The sequence below is a fragment of the Loxodonta africana genome, chromosome 3 (assembly GCF_030014295.1).
Source record: "Loxodonta africana isolate mLoxAfr1 chromosome 3, mLoxAfr1.hap2, whole genome shotgun sequence".
Taxonomy (NCBI): Eukaryota; Metazoa; Chordata; class Mammalia; order Proboscidea; family Elephantidae; genus Loxodonta; species Loxodonta africana.
The window spans coordinates 20,052,158-20,061,158 of record NC_087344.1 but is presented as its reverse complement, the minus strand read 5'-3'; the positions used below and the strand labels follow the sequence as shown (position 1 = coordinate 20,061,158).

At 38.1% G+C, this 9,001-nt stretch overlaps 1 pseudogene; it reads left to right on the top strand.

Moving 5' to 3' along the window:
• The first annotated feature begins 6,774 nt into the window (after nt 1-6,774).
• Nucleotides 6,775-8,012, top strand: LOC100672124 (putative gustatory receptor clone PTE03; annotated as a pseudogene).
• The last annotated feature ends 989 nt before the right edge of the window (nt 8,013-9,001 follow it).

The following is a 9,001-nucleotide window of genomic DNA, read 5'->3' as shown; positions in this document are numbered from 1 at the left end:
CTGCCTATTGTTCATCACCTTATTGACATACTTCCTTGTACATTTGCAGCAATACTTGAGCAGGTCTCATTCTGCTAATCACCTACTCTGACCCTTAAGCTCCATGAATTTTTTTCCAACCTCCAAAGAAACCTGTCCTTGCTCAATTTTTATGAATGTTTTAGAATTCTTTAAAATTTTCTATTATTTCTTTGGCAGGGGGCTGGGGCATGTGGTCAGCTTCTCCTTATCTTTCAGTACTTGGGTCTTGACACCCTTTCGTAGGGGGGGATCTTTGGCCTTGGCCCCAGTACTGGGCTCTGAGGACTCAGAGTGGAGTTGGAGAACCAGGTTGACTCCACAAGCTACATCCCAAGTGTACCAGTGTTCTATTAAATATTTTAAAGAAAATACAGCACAGAGTAATAGGATAAACACCTATGTACCAATGCTTCCAGAATTAATGAATGTTGACATTTTGCCATTTTTTTGGTTGTTGTTAAAATAACAAAATGGTACACATAAAGAAGACATACTCTTTATCGTCCCCTCCATTTCCCTTCTTTGCTTCCTAAGAGGCAACCACAGTCTCGAATTTGGTTGGCCTCCAGTGCAGTTTAAGTTGTGTGTGTGTGTGTGTGTGTGTGTGTATACCCCAGTAAAAATGCCCATCACCTGGAGAAAGCATAAATTGTGATGTAATCAACGAGTGGAATATCTTAAGGTAGCTAGAGTTAATGAATCAAAACAAAGAATACCAAGACTGATAAATTATTGAATGTATTATTTTTAAGGAGTAATTAGAGTACATAAATGTATTAAAGCAAAACAAAAACATTGCTTATGGATAGCATCATAATAAATGTATTGAATACACAGGGGACTAATGCATACAAGTTCTGTGTTGTTCCCCTGGAGGAAGGAAAAATATTGAGATGTGAAAAATAAAGGAGGATTTCAAATAAATATGCATTATTTTGTTTAAAAAATACTCAATGGAAACATGGCAACATATTTTTTAGATAATATTGTGTTTTTGATGAAGATTTACATAGCAGGTTAGGTTTCCATTCAATAATTTCTACTCAAATTGTTCAGTGACATTGATTTTAATTTGATGGTGCAGAGCGGTGAAAAACCAGGATTTTATTATTTTTCTCTGTACTTCTCAGCATGCTTGAAATGTTTTGTGATAAAAAAATGTAAATTTATATCTATGTTATTTTAAAACTTATTTAAATTTTCCCTTCTTATACATGTCATTTTAGACAAGGTACTTTTTTCTTTTGAGTTTTCATTATTTGTGTTGATACATCTAGATCTAATTTATTCAATTTAATTGCTATATATTTTACAATATATCATTAGAGATGAACATTGATATCATTCATATTCATTGGGGTTCTTTCTTCCCTTTGCTTTTTTACATGCGGAAGAGTCCCAGTGGACTTTTAGCATATCTATTCCTGCGTAAAATTTGTAATTATCTTGCTAGGTATGTCCTTTCTCTGTCTACTCTTCCCCGATTTTTGTGCAACAATTACTCAGTTCTATAATAAGCCATCAGGTTATGCCCATGCAGAACAAATCAGAACAGGAAATACTGAGACGATGTCATTTGTTGAACACCATACTTGATGGTTTTGTCTATTCATTTTCATCCTTACAAAATTGCAGTAAGGTTTTATGATGGTTCCTATCATACAATGAGGTGATGAAAGATTCTCAAGGAGTTCTAAAAATATCTTTGTTGATAAATCAAGTGCTACAGACTCGATTAAAGTCAGGAGTGTCTGTGACCAAATGTTAAACCAATTGATGCTATTAAGGTTGCTGGAAACCCTGGTGGCATAGTGGTCAAGTGCTACGGCTGCTAACCAAAGGGTCGACAGCTCAAATCCACCAGGCGCTCCTTGGAAACTCTATGGGGCAGTTCCACTCTGTCCCATAGGGTTCCTATGAGGCAGAATTGACTTGACAGCTCTGGGTTTGGTGGATTCTGGTTATTAAGGTTGCTTGTTGTCAGAACTTCATGCTTACGACCGGAGCCTCTTTTCAAGCAGCCTGGATGTTTGTGTTGGGAGAGCAGAGTTTGTTTGCCTTGTGCCATTAAGCTAAAAAAATAAGGATCCTAATGAGTCGTTCATCTTTGAAACAGACACTTTCACAGACTTTTTCTACAGCATTGGTTTATAAAAATAAAGGGGAAATGTATCAAAGATGTAGTCGATCAACCGTCACCTGTTTTAGAGATCGAGATATCTTCAGGGGTCTCATCTTAATATCGGAAAAATGGAAGTGTCCTGGAGTTGATCTCGGTACACAGCCTCAGGATTCCCAGAAGAGCCAGTGCCCATGCTTCCTGACCCCAGGTTTGATGGGACCAAGCCAGGAACAGAAGGAAAGAAGATTCAAAGTATCACAATTGATTTTCATATTACCTTTTCTAACATATGCTAATTATACAGTGTAGACTATGAGTCAAAACATAAAAAGAAGAGGGAATGGATGAAGCTACTGAGCAGGTAGGGGTTATTCGAATACTCTGTCATAAAAAGGGAAAGAGGAAGGGAGGAACAGATCCAATGTGCTATCTGGAAAGAGAGGAAAGGAACGAAAAAACCAATCTGAAAGTAATAATCTATTAATAAAGATTAATTATGAGTTCTGTTCCATTTGAAATTTGAAATTCTATGGTTTCTTTTTCCATTGATTTACATGTAAAAATGTGAGTGGCAGTCAAACAGAAAAGAGTTTATATGTGTTTATTTCATACATTGTTGTATTTGGGAAGGTAAGGAATTTCTAAAAATAAATTCCATTATCTTATTCAGTTATCACTATAGCCTTAAATAGTACTTCACAATGACCAGATGTCAGGCTCCTTGCTGAGCAACTTGTATTGATTGAATTTTTTAAGTCCCACAACTACATAAATATTTGAGGTGTCCAGTTATACTTTGCTCAGTGTCTTTTTTCTCCTTTAAGGCTGACTTGACAATTTTTCTTCTTTTTCCACTACCATTGAGATCCTTCGGTAAGCAGCCTAGATGTTTGTGTTGGTAGAGTGTGTCTTTCTTATTCTTGGCTCCGCTCGTTGTTGTTGTTCGGTGCTAACAAGTCAGTTCTGACTTCTAGTGACCCTACGTACAACAGAACAAGTCACTGCGCCATCCTCATGATTCTTGTTATGCTTCAGCCCATTGTTTCAGCTGCTGTGTCAATCCATCTGCTTGAGGTTCTTCCTTGTTTTTGCTGACCCTCTACATTACCAAGCATCATGTTCTTCTCCAGGGATTGGAGATAACATGTTCAGTGTAAGTGTGATAAATTTTCACCTACCTCACTTCTAAGGACAATTCTGGCTGTATTCCCTCCAAGACATATTTGTTCATTCTTCTGGAAGTCCATGGTATTGTAAATATTCTTTGCCAACACTATAATTCAAATGCATCAATTCTTCTTCAATCTTTCTTATTCACTGTCCATCTTTCCCATGCATATAAGATGATAGAGAATACCATGGATTGAACCAGGTGCATCTTTGTCCTCAAAGTGACACCTTTCATTTTTAAGACTTTAAACACCAGTGACTGAAGACCAGATGAGTTGTGGATGACATCGAGGACATCATACATTAAGAAAAAAAAAGGTCATTAAAAAGACAGGAAATGAAGTAAAGAGCAAAATGGATGAAGAAAAGACTCTGAATCTTGCTCTTGAACTTCAGTAGCTAAAGCAAATGGAAGAAATGTGGAAGTAAAAGAGCTGAACAGAAGATTTCAAAGGTCAGCTAAAGAAGAAATATTAAAGTATTATAATGAAATGTGCAAAGACCAGGAAATATAAAACCAAAATGGAAGAACATGCTTGGCATTTTTCAGGCTGAAAGAACTGAGGAAAGAATTCAGACATAAAGTTGCAATTCTGAAGAATTCTATGGGCAAAATATTGAACAACACAGGAAGTCTCAAAAGAAGATGGAAGGAATACAGAGTCACAACACCAAAAAACATTGATCAATGTTCAACCATTTCAGGAGGTAGCAGATGATGAAGAACCAGTTGTACTGAAGGAAGAAGTCCAGGCTACACTGAAGTCATAGGTTAAAAACAAGTCTCTGGAAATTGATAGAATACCAATTGAGATGTTTCAAATAACAGATTTAATGCTGAAAGCGGTTGCTTGTCTATGCCAAGAAATTTGGAAGACAAATTTCTGGACAACTGACTGGAAGAGATCCATATTTGTGCCCTTTGCAAAGAGAGGTGATTCAATGGAATATAGAAATTATTGAAAAATTTCATTAATATCACAAGTAAGTAAAATTTTGCTGAAGGTAATTAAAAATGGTTGTAGCATGTTCATCAATAGGGAACTGTCAGAAATTCAAACAGGATTCAGAAGAGGATGTGAAACAAAGGAGAGAATTTGAAATGAGGTACATCATTGCAGATGTCAGATTGATATTGGCTAAAAGCAGAAAATACCAGAAAGATGTCTACCTGTGTTTTATTTACTATGCAAAGACATTCAGTTGTGTGGATCATAAAAAATTACGGATAACATTGTGAAAAATGGGGATTCCAGCACACTTAAGTGTGCTCGTGCAGAACTTGTGCATAGACTGAGAGGCAGTTTGTACAAACAGAACAAGGAGATACAGCATGGTTTAAAATCAAGAAAGGTGTGCATCAGGGTTTTATCTTTTCACCATGCTAATTCAATCTGTATTCTGAGGAAATAATCTCACAAGCAGAACTTTATGAAGAAGAATGGGGCATCAGGATTGGAGGAAGACTCATCAACAAACTGCAATATGCAGATGATACACCCTTGCTTGCTGGAAGTGAAGAGGACTTGAAGCACTTACAGATGGAGATCAAAGACTACAGCCTTCAGTATGCATTAGACCTCGACAAAGAGAAGACAAAAATCCTCACAACTGGACCAATAAGCATCATGATGAATGGAGAAAATGTTGAAGTTATCAGGGATTTCATTTTACTTGTATCCACAATCAGTGCCCATGGAAGCAGCAGTCAGGAAATCAGATGACATTGCATTGGGCAAATCTGCTGCCAAAAACCTCTTTAAAGTGTTAAAAAGCAAAGATGTCAGGATTTTGCTTAGGACACACTAACAAATTGTTGCTTTTTTTTATTTTCCAGTTTTTGAAGACTCATGTAGTTCCTCTTTCCTCCCATTCTTCTGTTTTGGGGAAAAAAGGATGTGCTACATATCAGCTTGTTGCCCTGGTGGTGCAGTGATTAAGAGCTCTGTTGCTAACTGAAAGGTTGGCTGTCCAACCCACCAGCTTCTCCATGGGGGAATGATGTGGCAGTCTATTTTCCCAAAGATTTCAGCCTTGGAAACTATATAGCAGTGTCACTCTGTTCTATAGGGATGCTATAATTTGGAATCAACTCTGTAGCAATGAGTATATACCATTTATGAGAATAATGTTTCCATCTTCAAACATATGGAAGAAAAGAGTCTCATTGACATAATAGGATAACAGCTTGAGATTTCAGGTAGCACATTCTGTCTTGACTTCAGTTCCTGAGTGTGGGTCCTGTCTTGATGCTGTCACTACCTATGTGGTCAGAGTTTAGATAACCCTGAATACCAGGGAAAGCACTTGGGTTTTAATTCAGTTGGAACTTTTCAAAAGGCAAGTGATGGAATCTGTTGACCCTTCAGGATGCCTGGTCATCCCCTACTCAGAGGTTGTATCATGTGGTGGTATGATGTATGCTCCAAGATCTCACAGCCTGAGTTCAAATCCTGTTACTACTGTTTTGCAGAGTGCCATGTACTTTGTATCTGTAAATTCACCACACTTTTCCTTTACCTTCACTTGAGGTCATGGATATAATGTAGGAAAATAGAAGTTCCTAATTCACATCTCTGTTGTGAGAATAAATACAGCAAATCCTGAAAATTTCCTGAAATAGTCAGGACTCAGTAAGTGTTAGCAGTGGTAATGGCAACAGTTTTTGACAATTATGATATTATTACTATACATTCTAATAATACTGCTATTAATTAGAACAATAATAACAAGGATTAAGAACTTAAATGGTGGGACTTTAAATGGAAATACAAAATTGAAAGGTATAATTTTGAGGAACACCAGAAAATGATTGAGTCGAGGGCTTGAACTCCTCCCCAAGTCCCTCTGCAGAGCCTGGTGAGCCAGGTCCCCATCTCCTCATGAAATGCACCACATCTGTTCCTCCCTGCAGATGAGCTGATTGTACATGGGCCATAATGGTTGATGTTCTAGAAGAGTGGACCTCAAAGGGTGGTCCCAGGCCATCAGCAATAGCATTTGAGAATTTGTTAGAAAGAACAAATTTAGAGCCTTAGACTCCAAATTCTGAAGCCAATACTCTGTGGGGGCTCAAAAAGGCCTTCAGATAATTCTGATGAAAATCAGTTTGAGAACCATTGCTGTAAAACGCGGATGTAGAATTTGTTTTTCTGCTAGTTTGAAGCCTTTGGAAAATTCCAAAGGTAAAAACCATGTATTTTTTTTTATTTCCTTCCTATTACTGGGCACAATGTTGATAAACAGTATTTAATAAACACATAGATACTACCTATGTGGTCAGAGACTTGAAGACTTTTAAAGCAAAGAGCCCTGGTAGCATAGTGTTTAAGAGCTTGGCTGCTAACTAAAAGGTCAGCAGTTGAAATCTACCAGCTCCTTCTTGAAAAACCCTAGGGGCCAGTTCTACTCTGTCCTGTAGGGCTGTTATTAGTCTGATATCACTCAAGGCACACAACAAGAACAAAATCAAGGAGACCACTTGGGTCTTTATTCAGATGGAAATGTTTTTGGTGATATGATAACAGATGTGATAGAAAACAGAAGGAGGGAGGAAGGTAGAGAGGATGGAACAGAGACAGATGAAGGGAAAGAGTGGGAGAGGGAAGGAGACAGAAAAAATATTTGTAGTATTCACTTCATTTCACAATACAAATGTGAGAATTTCTCTAAATAAGCAATCTTTATTTTCCTATCACTTCCATCATCAGACTCATCAACAACATGACATCAGAAAACCAAACTGGTATAGCAGCATTCTCCCTCCTGGGGCTCTCAGAGGATTCAGAACTGCAGCCCTTCCTCTTTGGACTATTCCTGACCACGTACCTCGTCACAGTGTTGGGGAACCTGCTCATCATCCTGGCCATCAGCTCAGACTCCCACCTCCACACCCCCATGTACTTTTTCCTCTCCAACCTGTCCTTCACTGACATCTGTTTCAGCACCACCACGGTCCCCAAGATGCTGATGAACATCCAGACACAGAGCAAATCCATCAGTTACACAGGCTGCCTCACCCAGGTGTGTGCTTTGTCATGATATTTGCAGGCATGGAAAATTTTCTCCTTGCAGCAATGGCCTATGACCGCTATGTGGCCATCTGCCAACCACTGAGGTACACAGTCATCATGAACTCTCACCTCTGTGGCCTGCTGATTCTCCTCTCCTTGTTCATTAGTTTGGTGGATGCCCTGCTCCACAGTCTGATGATACTAAGTCTATCCTTCTGCACAGACAGGGAAATCCCTCACTTCTTCTGCGAACTTGCTCAGGTCATCAAACTTGCCTGCTCCAATACTTTTCTCAATAACATCCTGACATATTTACTAACTAGCGTACTGGGTAGTGTTCCTCTCCTTGGGATTATTTTTTCTTACTTTAAAATTGTTTCTTCCATTCTGAGAATACCATCAGCTGGTGGAATGTATAAGGCTTTCTCCACCTGTGGGTCTCACCTGTCAGTGGTTTTCTTATTCTATGGGACAGCTTTTGGGGTGTACATTAGTTCTGCAGTTACTCGTTCTTTCAAGAAGACAGCAGTAGCCTCAGTGATGTACACTGTGGTCCCTCCAATGATGAACCCATTTGTCTACAGCCTGAGGAACAGGGACATGAAGGAAGCCTTGAAGAAACTCCTGTGGAGAACATCTTCTTTTTCATGATTGTATTATCTGCCTTAGCCTTGGGCTTCTAGATGAGTCATAGTGAAATAGTACTGGGGGAATCAGAATGTTACATTCTTGTAGTAACAAGAGTCTTTTTTTTTTACATTTTGATGATAAAAAGCTTTATATGTTTATCAATTCAAATGCATTTTTACTTATGAGTATATTTATTTACTTACACATGCTTCTGTCTTGTGACAATTTTTACCGTATTAGCAAGGCATGTTAAAGCATTTATTTATTTATGTTTATTTTGGTAACTATGTATGTAATGAAACATTTGTCGTTTCAACATTTTTTACATGTGCCACTTAGTGGCATTAATTACTTTCTTCATGTTGATCAATCATCACCACTATTCATGTTCAAATTTTTCCCTCACTCTTAGCCAATGTCCCTAAGCAATGAGTCTCCCTTTCTTTTTTCTTACTCACTGACCCTGATAAGCAGTAATAAACTTTGGTCTCTATACACTCACTTATTCTAGGTATCTCATTTATGTGGGATCATACAGTATTTGTCCTTTCGTAACTGACATTTCATTCAGCATAATGTTTTCAAGGTTCATCTATGTTGTAGGATGTATCAGGACTATTTCTCTTTATGGCAAGTAGTACTCCATTGCATTATGACACATTGCTTACCCATTCATCTGTTGACGGGCATTTAGCCCGTTTCTGCCTTATGGCTATTGTGAATATGCTGCAATGAACACTGGTGTACGATTATCTGTGTTCTTGCCTTCAATTCTTTTGCTACAATGGCTATATACCATAGTGACTAACAGTAGTGCAAAATAAGTATGGAAACTGACTTTGCTCCTCTCTAGTTTTGTGATATTTGATTGATTGTGTGCTAGGACAGGTTTCCCTCCAGGTTACCAGATGGCTGCATCCATTACAGGCATTGTATAACAGAAAGCTGACTATGCCTTTTTTTCTTTTCTTTTTCTTTAATAAAGAGGTTACTTTTCCAATGACTCTTTCAGAAGACATCCTTTCACAGCTGATGTGCCTGAATT